At 37.8% G+C, this 14,019-nt stretch overlaps 1 protein-coding gene across 1 annotated transcript in view; it reads right to left on the bottom strand.

Annotated features, from left to right (window-relative positions):
• Nucleotides 1-14,019, bottom strand: part of FAM120B (family with sequence similarity 120 member B) — a gene marked incomplete at its 3' end in the record, with an annotated part of 63,680 nt that overhangs the window by 26,600 nt on the left and 23,061 nt on the right. The window lies entirely within an intron of this gene.

Here is a 14,019-nt window from a genome sequence, read left to right as displayed (position 1 = left end):
GCAAAACATGAACTGGGAGTAAAACATGATGTGTACAGTGATCCATTGACCTTCCACAGTTTGATCAACTGGGAAATGATACAGCACTTAAAGATCAGTTAAATTACAAGATTTGACAGAACAAAGTTTATTGTGTCCAGGCTTTTATTTCAAACACATTAAAATTCCCTCTGACTGCAGTTTGAAAGTCAAATTACTTCACTTCAACATAGATGTCTCCAGAAGAAATACTGGAATGTTATGACAACATCCAGAAAATGCAAAATGAGAAACTCAACAAGACAATTAAAACTCACTGTCAAAATAAACATGATGGGTCAATTTAACATCCTGCTGCGGCAAGGCATAGCAAACTATAAAAGACTTGAGTCCAATATGGGGAAAACCATGATTTTAATTTTGTGTGAACAGTACAGAGCTCCTCAGTGGGGAATGCCTTTTCCACATAACAGAGCAGCCATCGATACTGTAAATCCGTGGCAGCTGATATACCCTTACAATACAGTTTTCCTTACAGCGTAAGTTATACCAGGAATGGAATAGCATCCCAAATAGTCCAGAACAGAAAGGATGAAAATGTGGTTCAAATTTGTCTTAGCCCGAGCTCCTGAAGAGCTGTGAATTGTTTGTTGGAAATGCAATGAAAAGGGTCGGCCCGTTTTTACTAACAGTAACAACATCTTACACGTTGAAAGATCCCCAAAAGACTTACAAGTATGCATATATGCCACAAATGCCCTATTTAAAAAAAATGACAAGTAACAGCAGACAGCATGAAATGTTGTACTAACAGATCAGAACTTTTTCACCCCTAAGGCCCACATAACAAAATGAGGAAACCTTTACTAGCAACAAAGCTTATTTCAAAAGAGACAAATCCAATAAATCATTTGGAGAATACAGCTAGAATTTGGTCAAAGACTTAGGTTTTCTGTATTATTACGCAGCAAGTTGAAGTTTGTTGTATAATTTTATTATGTGAGACTGAACCACAAACAAGGTGCAGGAGAGTTCTGTTAACCTGACTTGAAGGTAGAGGGTGTACCTCCAGTGGCTGTTTTTTCTAGCATGTAGAAGAAAAGATGACCTAGAGCTGATGATGCAATCAAAAGATACCAGGCAGGATGGTCCAGAGCTCTCTTGAAAGCGCGGCTTCTGCCTCTAGTGATTCCTGGAAAGGCATCAAGCTGGCCCTCAGGGCACTGACCCAACATGACACTCAGTACTTGAAATTCACCCAATACAGACAACTGAAGACAACCACGGATGTGCAGACAAATGCAGACAACACTAAGCTGAGCAGTCATTTAGAAAATGAAAGGCCCATCCTCCCCTGACTGTGACACTTCATACTTGAGTAAGAGAGACCTCCTTCTCCCAGCCCATTGAATATCTTCAGCACAGGCTATGGAGTTACAGGAAGTTATTGCCTGCAGATGTAAGCTATCATTTTGCCAGCTGAGACTCATAACTACATGCACACTCATAGCCCTCTTGCTCTGGCAAGTAAAGCAGGTTTTCACAAAGCACTTACCAACACCAAAAGGTACTTGAAAGAGAAACATAATTTAAATGAACTGGTATTGTTTCTACTAAAGTACATCGTGAGCATGCACACAACCAGATGTCATGAGAGATTCTTACAGTGCCTTAAACAGATTGTTTCTGATCACCTGATCAAATCTTGAGACATGCTGAGAGAAATGAGTTCACATCATTACAAGCTTTAAAATGGAACCTGCTTGGTTTGTGACCACAAAGAAAGACTTCACGAGTGGGAACTACAAAGAGTAAGAACTGCTGGGAATCAGAACTCCCTTTTTTTTTTTGAGAACTAATCCAGCTGGGGAATTCTTTCAGAATTTATGCACCCCGGTCTCCCTTGCAACACAACAATAAATGGAACTAGAAATAACTTCAGTAAAATACTTTGGCAGGCACTTAATATAGGTAAAGTTTTGCTCTTAAGCTATATGGAAAGGGACATGTCAAGCTACAATTAGCAGCAGAGGCCAAGAGTGATAGAAGCACACCAACCAGATGAATCAAACTTGGCCAAATTTGTATCAATATGATTTATGCCATCAATAGTCACTTTATTACAGATCTGTACAAAACCAGACTGAAACTTCCTGCCATACAAACCAGTATCTTGTCACTGAATTAACAGTGAGTACTGATAATGTCAAAAGATTTCATTGCTGAAAACAAACTTCCATGAAGAAGAATGAAAACAAGTATTTAAGCTGCTGGAAAGAAAACAGTAAATGCAGTCATCTGCAACAAGCAATTTCCTATCTTCTCATTTAATGGCTGTGTACTGTATGACTATTAATTCATACCTTCCTGTCATTTATTGACAAAGATGCTTTTACTGTCTTTTTTAATGCCACTGGTACCAGAGATGTAAAACAGCTGTTAGAACAGATTACAAATATTATATGTGGATGTTGGATGCCATCTGGGCTATAAATCTTAAAATAAAGCTTTTGTATCTTCGTTTTACTCTGAAAACACTAAGTAAATACCCAAGACAAATATGTGATTAAATCAACTTTCTTCAGTGATGATATTCAAGGTAGTGCAAAACAAATGCATACATATTTGCAGAACACATGTCCACAGGAGAATTTGAAACAATTTGCTTTTGATGGTGATGTACAAAATAGTAAAATATAGAAGACGACTTTGAGTGCTGTCTCAAGCTGGAGATCAGTGTAGTACAGTCATTGATGCTAACTCTTCCTTCCATCTAAGTGAGTATGAAGTCTGAGCCACCAATACATTCCTAGTTCTGCTCTTTTCAATTACAACTGAGATATACTGGTTAAAAGGATAAAATAATGTTGCCAGTGACAGGTGGAACACTTCACTGTCTAAGGATATCAAACCAGAACTTTCCTAAAGCACTAAAGTAATAGGGGCAAACGAGGGTAACGCTTGTCTTTTTTTAATGGAAATCAAGATTGGGAAGACCGAGGCAAGAACTATCAATAGTGATTTCTTTATTTTAATAAGACAGGAAATATATTCACTAAAGGGTAGTTTCTATTTTCCATATCTGGTGATGAAAAACAAAGAAAATGAAAGCACAGTAAGTCTATAACAATGAGCCTCTGCACATGGCAAACCACAGACTTGCTTTGCCATGGGAATGCTCACAACTGCTTGGTGTCTGCAATGCAAAGACGTCATGATGAGGAGAAGTGGAAAATTCCAAAAGAAAAGAAGGCCTGCCTTCCAGGGCATTACACCCTAGAGATTACTTCTTATTGGAAATTATGTCTGTTCTTTTTACTATTTTTATAAACTCAGGACCCCAGTGAATCATGCGAGATACACCCGCTGCTGCTACTCCTACCACCAGCTGATGAGATTTGTTGTGAGAGAGCTGGGGACTGCGTGAGAACGGCTCCTCCTGCACCAGCTGCCTGCGCTGTGCCCCCACTGCTGCTCCTGCCTGCACAGCTCCCCACCCGCTCAGCCTTTGGGGAAAAAGATTACATTTCCCATTTGCCAACATTAACTGAAGACCGAGAACTCAAAGCTCACAGTCCTCTAGTATCACTGCAGCAGACATTACTGATACTGTGCTTAGAAGGCTTGAGCTGAACTGGGGAAGCCCACTTGAAAGGAGCAAGAGAAGCGCTACCGTACCCACATCACTAATGCATAATGTTTTTTCCCAACAATGTGAGATATGTGTTTGCTAGAAGAGCCATCACCACAGACTTCTCTCATACCATGCCTTTTTCTTCTCTAGAAACACATGGCTTTAGTCTGTGGACCGCAAGTTTGGGTTGATCTCTGTGCTCATGTGCATCCTCACTGACCGCAGAAAGAGGCTGTGCAAGAAGGAAAGTCTTTGCTCACAGAGGCAGTTTGCAATTCAGATCCAGAAACTGCATATCCTCCTGGGGAGTTCTTTCTTACAAGAAGAAAAATACATGGATCTCATAAATGAAATGCAAATTTCCAGTTCAAATTATACCTGATTAAATAATAATAGTAAAAAATAGCCAGGATGTAAAATTACCTTTATGTTTTAAGGAAATACAACTAGTCCTCTGAGTCTTCTTTGTGGATTCACAAGTTATTTTTTGACAGAGATGTAAACTCTATCTTGTGTACTTGGAAAGCTGCACACTGTATTTTCAGGAACATACTAAAAATCCCCATGACTCCTTCACCACTCTACTCTTTGGAGTTTAGAGGGTTCAAATTCTGTTAAAAGGATGAATAGGTCCTGCCACATGTGAAATGTGAGGGCAAGCATCTGAACATGCCAGATGTGAGCACACATAAATGAAGGCCAGAATCATACCCATCAGCAAAACTACCTCGCTATCTTCATTTCTGGAAACCAAGGAGAAAGATGAGGATATGATAATAATTTTACATTTCTTTACTTGTGCTACTTTACATGTCATATGTATCTCAATCCACTAAATACTACATTTGAATTAAGAACTGGTTCCCTTAGTAGGATGTTTAATAATGTTCTGGTAACACACTTTAACAACCATCGATACAAGTTTTTTTCATTGAAACTTAGGTTAGAGTTGTTCTTACGCATTTTATTATTTTTTCTAGTATGTTGCCTTCTTCCTGTGGTTGAGCTGAATGTAGAAGATATGACTATGGCTAACATTTTAAAATATAAATTTAAAAATAAATAACTTCAGAATCACATAGTTGGGGTTTTTTTCCTCCCTTCTTCTCCCTCCCCCCAAAACAGCATACGTGTTTCTGTTATAAGGAGGAAAACTCAACACACAAAGATAGGTCAGTATTTGCTAATTTCTAGTTAAAATTAATCAACTGGAGAATAATAACTAAAACTCAGTGAAATTTGATCCAAGCAATACACTGCTAGAGTTCAAGTGAAGGTGATTAAAATCTGAGTACTTTCCTAGTTTAACTGGTTCTTTTTAGATCTATTTGAAGTCAGTCAGGATATTGTTTGTATACTACTTACATTACCTCCTTCAAACCCACCTGTCTCTTAAATAATCAAATATTTAACCATAGGCAATTTGTGCCTGAGCAATAAAGGTAGCTGGTAGATCCTATCTCAGGAACTTGTCATTAAAACAGTAAGGCTTAGCTTTGGCAGGGAGAGGTAAGGCACATGGTGTTCCAAATAGAAACAGATGAACTGTCAAGTGATGATAACTTCACTAAAGTTAAATTCTCTGCAATGCAAAGTATCACTTAACAAAATATTTCAATCAAATGACAGGAGTCCTTTCCTGAATTCCAGATCTTCCTGCCTTCAGCCATTATTATAAATTCTCAGTGGGAGTTGTCAAAAGACGTCGTAAACCCCGTGTACTAGAATGATATGCTCTGTTCTTGAGCAAAGATAACTGGTGCAATGGTCGTATATTAAAGGAGTGTTATCCTATAGAGCTGGGCTGGTCAAAAAGTGCATTTACAGTCAACTTTAAGCAATAGGCTGCTGGGAGTGTCATACCTCACCTGCTTCCTTGACCTGTCAAATAGAGGGGGGAGAGGAGCACCAGTATTTTGAAAACACGACTAAAGTTTATTCTGATAAAAGATTACGGCTTAAATTAAGCTCTTCCTGCTTAAACAAGGTGTGTGCAAAGGAAAATAGGCATTGAAGAGATCCTATGAGGGCATCTGCTAGGACAGAAACTAGAAAAACCAGTTTTTAAACACTTCTAAGGCTTCATGGTAAATATTTAGCAGTAAACAATCCAATTGTTTAGTGTTTATATATTGAGGAAAGTTTACTTACTGTGTTTTATCAGGAGTTTGATGTAAAATGATACCTCTCTGAGGAACAACATTGTTATTTACATTAAGCAAAAAACGCCAATGAAGTCAATCTACAAAAACCTTCAAAGTTACTTTTACCTCTAAGCACCCTATGAAATAACAACAACAAAGTAATACTGCTAACCAGTCTGCAACCAGATAAAAATCTCATTCAGTTCCAAAGTGATTGCTTTTCATTTCTTGTTTCATTTTCAAAAATATCAGTGTTCAACAGAGCTCTTAATCCTTTCTACAAGAAAACCTAACACAAATGACATTTCTGTAATGATTAATATCACCATTTAAAAAGCTTAGCCCCTTCAGGTTATTTGCACACAGTTATGTAATGGACAGCACACTAGCACCTGCAAAAAAGATTAAAATAACATTATTTTTCTTATTTTGGCCACAACTGCTTGACTCTGAGCTAAACAATTACTGGGCTAATGACAGTCCATAATACATGTGACAGTTACAGAACATTTACATAAACTTTTGAGTTACAGTCACCAGGCTAACCATCTGACTATAGCCCAGCCAGCAGCCACATCCTTTCTGTAAAACTGAATGGATTCATGAGGGTTTTCATTTTTACTGTCTTAAATACACGCTCAAGTTTTTGGTGACATACTTCTCTTCGAGCTTCCTCACCTGTCTCTCACGTAGATAATATTAGCTTACTTTGGTATTAAAATACATGTTATTTGTTTGAGACTCTGAAAACTCTTCTGATCACATTTTCTTTCTTTTTTTTTTTTTCTCCATACATTAGTCAGATGTTGTGGAATTATGAGATGGGGATGTATTGGTGGCTCCATCTGCCTTGCAACTAATAAAGTTTGTCCCTGATGGTGGACAAACTGCTGAGGTGCTCCTGGTACGTCTGCACCAGGAACTGATGGGCTCTCAGGGTGTCAGTCACTACCACCTGTATGTGCTGTCACTGGCACCTGAAAGGGTTCAGTAACTATCTGAAATTTTTTCCCATACTTGTAGTAATGTCTCCCTCTCACGTGAATGCCCTAGTAAAGTGATCTCGCATCAAAGCTTCCTTTTGTTGGACAACCGAGATTGCCTTCCCCTTCTCCTCAGCTGTCTATTTAAAACAATCAGCAGTAACTTTTCTAAAAGACCCCTACATCCCTGTCAAACACAGCTGAAACTACCCAACACATTCAAAGTTATTAGGACACATAGAGAAAAGATTTTTTAAAATGTACAAAAGGTCAGTTCCCTCTCTTAGTTCCAGTAACTTTCCATTGTAAGCCTTCAAGGACCAGACTTCTAGTCTCTCACTTTCTGACACTCACTATATACTTCCGTATTCTACTATACACTGATTAGCTCCTTTATCATGGCTTCATGTGCCACTACCCGCATCTTGACTACAGTCCCCATCTAAAATCCTTATCCATACCATACCCCAGCCCTTTCCCTTTGTTTTATCATAGAACCCGTCCACAGAATAAAGCTTTAGGAGTAAAAATTCTGCCATCAGTGCAACTGCTCGGCATAGTGTGCTTGGCTGCCTTTGTTGATGCAGCATGTCCCTGCACAGCAGCAAACGATGGCTTCTCAGGGTGCTGCTGGGTGGTGGTCTCTCTTGTGGACATTTTGTAGCATACTCTGGAACCATTGCCATGGATTAAGATAATCATTGTGACTACAAAGAAATTTTGATAGGTGGGAGTTCACTGCTAAAACCATCTAAGGCTTATTAGCCAAGCTTAAAAATCAGTTTTTTTCTCTCCCCAGAGGTAGAGTAGAAGATGTATTTAATTGTCCTAATGCATGACCATTCCCTCTCAAGCTGTTTCGAGTATATACTTTGTAAGGCACTGACCTATTTGCCACTGAAACCAACAGAAAGACTAGTAAACGTCAGCAGAATTAGACTAGGCAAAATTGAGTACATTTGAAGCTGTACAGCTTCCAGAAACATTACTACAACTGTTACTAATGTCATGTCTGGCATATAAGCTATTAAAACTGTCATTGAACCTAGTATAGAAAATTCCAGAAGAACAAATACTTTTTGCCAGTGCAATATAGTTGTGTTTTTTCTCCTAGGGTTTCGTTGTATTGCAAAGCAGTTGCACAAGAAGAATGTTGATACTATGGTTTACCTTTTACAGTGATACGGTCTAAGGTAAACAGTTCTGGCTAAGGAATTTTCCAAGTGTTAAGTCCACAGGTTGAGGAAGAAAAGAAGATCTACTCTACTTTTAATTCACAACCATCCTGAAGTCCAAGACACACTGAACCATAAATCAATGCAGCAGTATCTCAGATGACCTATGAAAGGAACTGCCAACCTGCAGCTTGTGATCAGGTATGTTCAAGATACTAGAAAATGATTTGTAATTAAGCTGCAATAGAGTATCCACTTCTAGAATACCTATTTATTTTGGGATGGTAAACTGCCATACACAGCTTGAAAGCTGCTACCTTTTGGCACAAGAACATCAACACCATTCTGTAGTTTAGATGAACACACACAGTGAAATCAGAGAATCCTGGTTTGGTGCACACAGCTGTTGCATAAAGATGCTCTTCTGAGCTACTCAAGAACTGACCACAAATAATGGTTTTAAAGAAAATAACATCTCTTACGTGTAATACTCTACAATTACTTGTATCAGCACTGTGTCAGAGCAAATTGAATATAAATAGGGAAACAGTTAACGTGAGAGTAACCTGGCCATTTTAAGAGGTGTACTTAACATGGAGAAGAACACCATTTAAAAGATAATGCAAACTCTGTAATAAGTCAAACTTTGGGATCTCAGCATTTCAGCCAGTATTGGACTCTGCAGGCACTTTGCTTATGAAATCAGTATTCACTGACATTCCAGCCTCAGGAACTGATCCACAGCCATTTTAAAACAAAAGGTACCTATTTTTTTTTTTTTTGGCACAACACCTTGTGCCAAAATAAACTTCCTGTAGAACCCACCATGCTTTAAGCCTCCTATAACTGCAAAATATTACTTGCTGTTGTTGCTGGACTGAAGTCTGCCTCTGTTGTATTGAAGTCTCAGCGTACAAATACAAAATACAACTGTATAATTTTGCTAAAAAGTAAATAGCACTGAGAAAATTAAGGGATGCTTTTTTCAATAGTGTATTGGCATAGCTTTATTTTTATTAAATTCAGTAGTAAAGCTCTCCCTGACTTTAGTAGAAACTTAGGGTACTTCAGTCCTAGCATAGAAATATTTTTCACAAAGATGTATTTCTGTATCCTATACACAAAAAGTAAATAGAAAACTATTGCTAAATAGGAAACGATACCTGGGTATGCATTGACTGCCTGTGTTAAAACCAATACATACATTATTTTGTATTTGGCAAGGAACTGAATGCCTCTTCTTTTAAAACCATCAGGAGAATAGATAGCAGCCTAGATGAATGCAATATACCTTTTCAGTTAATGTGCAAATGCTTCCTACTAGTGCTGGAGTGACACTAGACATGTGGGTTAGATTCTTAAACAATTAACTAAATCTCACCAAAAATAATTAGTTTTGTTTGGAGGCAACACACAATCACTGTAACACATCTGGTGTTTATTGTCCATGTGTGTGGCTTCCCCACTTGTAATACTGGGATACAATTGTCTTAATGAGTGATGATATCTTGAGGTGCTAAGATATAATGCTGGTAAGGGATGTCATAATGTACACATACTATTTTTCTCTTAACACAGCTCCACTTCTTTATAAAAAGATCCTTTAACCATGTCTCAGCTGTTGTTCAGTGAACATCAAATTAAATCATCCTAAAAATAAAAGTGAAGGGGAGTAGAATATACATCCACCATCAATATTAACGTTAAGGATATATTAAAAATTCACACTTATACATAACTTTCGGCTAAGGAACTTCTATTATTGAGACTACTGATGCAGGAGTGTTATAAGTAAGAAATAAAATATGAGAAAGAACTGAACAATTTGACCAAAGTCATAGAGGAAGCAACTGGACACCATCTTGACTTTTAACCCCTGGACAATGATAACATCGATCAAGAATACTCCTACAAAGAAAGAGAACAAATCAGTTCTTGGTTAGCCTGGCTGTTTCTGATATCTTGAAGACAAACATTTCTACTAGTTATTTTAAAAATTCCAGTACCTCCTACAAAGCACTGTAACCATATGCCTAAAGGCTTGTTTTATCTTCTTTCTCAATCCAACTACAAATGGCTCGTTAGGTCATTTCAGAAAACATTTTTGCTCCTCCAAAGTTACACAGGGCCACCTGCTTCTCCAGGGAGAGCCCAGGCAGATGTGCAGCTTGCATTCCTGCTTGGGTGTGCCAAGGCCAGGTGGGCAGGTGCGGGCAGCCCTGAGCAGACCACAGGCAGGTGCGTGGGTGCCGGCATCTCCTGACGGGACCATCCCTGCCTGTCCCGGCTCCAGCCCTTGCGAGTCACCTGCCCCACACAGCTCAGCCCTTAGAGGCTACGGAGAGCGACCCCACCTATGCCAGGCAAACACCAGGAAGTGAAAACTGGTTATCTCATGAGTAAACGTACACTTTGACAAACACAAGCTTGGCAGGAAAATGTCAGTTGATACTAGAAATTATTATTCTCCTTGTCTGTAATAAGTTATCTCTGACTTTCTCAAAGCTGTCCGTTTGTTTAATATTTTGGGAGAGGTTTATTACTCTCACTACCAGTAACTACGGTTCACCTTCTGCAGACTTATTGAGCGCGGATTAAAAATTAACAGTAATTTTGTTATCTGAGTGTCTTTTACCTTAAACATCACTGAGAATTCTTTATGCTATACGAAGCCCAAAAGCAATTTATATCTGAAATTTTAATTTGAAACCTTGCTAATAAGCTGCATGACAGTAAAGGCGAAAACTCACAGAAAAGCAGAAAGAACTCATACAATTATGGAGAAAAATGCAAGATCGTTTTCCACAAAAAGGAATTTGCATCCTCTAGTTTAAGGCCCTTGCTCAAAATCTTGCTCACGATTTTATTTGTAAGCAAACTATGTCCAACTAAATGAATGCATTTTTCTCAGAAGGTAGAAGAGCTGATTTAGTCATGCTGGGGTTTGTATTTGTGCCCCTGACACATCACAGAATTCATAGTTACGTGAATTCTTATACTTGAGCTTATGTCAAATGTAAACAGACTCAATGATCTTTGTGGGTCCCTTCCAACTCGTGACATTCTATGATTCTATGACTCTAATAATACTAATAAATATACCAAATTCAGCAAAGAAGAAAATAAGGGAGAGCAGGGCAGAACAGCAGTCTTGTCTGGAAGTTGAATACGTTAGCCTAAGAAAAGAGGTTTTTTATATGTTTATGAACAAACAGCAGCAAAGAAAGGTAAGGCAACAGGACCAAGAAAACTTGAATTTATTCAGAACTTCAAAAGATGATTATGAAAATAGCAATGGATTTAGAGATGGGACTTTCAAAAACCACTGTAAACAGTGACTTCAGCTCCTGAGATAGAACTGTATTTGCACTAATGCCTGATCCATGCAAATACAACACTTCACTCTTGGTAACAGAATGGAGGAGCCACACCCACCACTTCGAAGTCCTTAGAGAAAATAAATAGACTCTACGGTACTGACCCAGGCAGGTAGGCCTGGGAGGCAAAAAGACAGATATTAAAGAAAAGCGAGTATAGAAACCTGAATATATTCACCCTTAATATACAGATTTAATACAAGCAGGTTCATCGGATGCAACTTTCTCTTGATTAATCCTGTAATTTTTTTTTTAATACTTGAAACCAAAACTAATTTCGTTGCTGGAAGACTTGAACTGTTGCTATTTGGATTAGTTCATTGAAGGCTATCCTGAGGAAATGAGAAGAACGTTATTTCTGAGGTTGAACAGGGACTGAACCAAACTCAGTTTGCAATCACATCACATACTGCTGCTTTTTGTTCCAGATTAGCCCAGAACACTGAGAAAACCTGAAGTCTGCAAATGAGAGAATAGGCTGGGAAGCAGTGCCAAGATCAGTAAACCACCTCAATCCCCCCATTCCCCATCCCCTGCCGGTTACACTCTCACCTGTCATTTTAAAACCACTTTTGACAGATTCAAATTTTGTGGGAATATAAAGCCCCAATTCAGTAAAGCATTTGGGAATGCACTCAAATTCCACTTTAGCTGATACCAACATACATCACAGAAGCAGGTCCTAAGTATGTAAGAGAGGTTTATCTTTGAGATCTTTACAATATTCTTACTTGTGATTTTATGTTTTCCTCAATCCAATTAGACTTCAAGCAAGTATTTATTAGGAAACAGTCACAGAGGCACAACAAACATACACTCCCTGGGAGAGAAAGGAGTTTTTGTAAACAATTATATTTTGAAAAACATAGAAAGCTCATAAAGCCTGTTTGGAGTCTGTCTAAAAAGTATTGCATCTAATGGTGTTGACTAACGTTGCTTGGCTTGCCAAATAGGTCAGAAGACTGAAATTCTGGAATGTTCAGAATCTGGGTATTATTTATGCTTTTCTGTCCGCATAGTAAGGGAGAAAGAATACTGAGTTGAAAAATACAGAACAGATTTAGCAACATCCTTCTGAAATTTGCGGGACCTTAACCAAGATACCTACACACTACTCTAAAACATACTGCTTTTTTTGCATGCATGTGGCTAAGTATCCCTCAGGAAAATATGTGTAAATATATGTGTAAAATTGTTATAATACTATTACCAAGCTAATTCTTTTCTCATGACACTGTACAAAAGAAAATATTCTTGCTAAAGCTACTTCTGCCTGTCAAACTAGTTAACTAGTTTGCTGAGTATTTTTTTCATTATTATTCCAAAAGCTAATTAAGGAATACTTAATATGTGTTTTGTGAAAGTTCATTTGCAATCAAATTGCAACGACTCTCTGGAGCTTATAATTTAAGATCTAAAATGACTGTGTTCATTTTGTATCCATAATACTTTTAAAATAACTGAAAGCACTTAAAAATTGCAGGAATACACTTCAGTGTTTGACTTTCTTATACCTCATGCACAGCCAAACTGTTCCTTTTACAAGTGGCACAAAAGATGTAATTACCTCCAAAGCAGATACTCTGGCACAACTGGATATTTTATGACAAAGCTATAAAGAGCTTGCAAATGCCATGAATTCCAGTAGTTAAGGGATGTGTTTGTCCACCCATGCATCTGCTACTAACTTTGAGTTCATGTTTTCTGACATACATTTCATTTTAAAAAGCATTTAGCAGGACCCAAATTCAATCTACCAATTTCTAGGTGTATTTCCTTTTTAACCATTTTTTTCTGTCTCATCTCTAGCTACACCGTTCAGAAATGATGCAGTTCACAACTTTCCACCTGCAATACAATTTTTTCATATATTTGTATATGGAGAGAAATCTTAGAAGAAATGTATTTCTGTTTATAATTCACTAGGGCCTTTCCTGTTTGGGCAGTATTTTGCATGTATTACAGGTAAGAAATGATCTCTAATTGTCCTTGCAAACAATCAGGGCCAGCACAACATAAGAAGCAAGACAGTAAGCCTGACTGCTGGTGCCTCTTTTTCTCTACAATGGCCTCCAAGTCAGACTGAGGGCTTTCTGGGCTTTTTGCCAAAACCGCACACTGGATTAAAATAGAAAGCAGGGAAACAGGCAACCTGGGGTCCAAAATTTAATTCTGACCTTATGTATAAGCTCTATGGGAGGCTTGGGCAAAGCAGAATGTTAATCCATAATAAAAGGGAGGGTACAAGAAAACTAGAAAATCTTAGAGAAAAATAACATATAAAATCTCTTTTCTCTATCGTGAGTAGATTTTGCTATTTTGAAATCATCAATCTTGAAAAATAATTAAATCTTCATGTATAAACGTTAAGTTATTCTCAGAAAGTAACTATTTACTGTGCATTTTAGTTATATGTCCCCAGACCACTTTCTTTCAGTATGAGAAAAACTACATTTTTTATGGCTTTAACCCACTTTATTCCAAACATGGACATTTCTGCTTCATAAATGTGTGGGTTTACGGATCTCATTAACTATGAAATAAGGATAGCATACCAGAAAGCAGATTTCAAAGTGAAGGCTGAAAAGACCTCTTCATCCTATGAGAAGAACAGGCTCTATTTACATTTTCTCTCATACTTCACATTGGAAATGTTCTTATTTGCTAACGTACTCTTGCAGAAACAGAGCAATTGCTTTTTATCAAATCAGTGTTCTTCACAGAATT

Source organism: Nesoenas mayeri (assembly GCF_963082525.1).
Source record: "Nesoenas mayeri genome assembly, chromosome: 3".
In the NCBI taxonomy this organism is placed as follows: domain Eukaryota; kingdom Metazoa; phylum Chordata; class Aves; order Columbiformes; family Columbidae; genus Nesoenas; species Nesoenas mayeri.
This window is presented reverse-complemented; position numbering and strand designations above follow the sequence as displayed.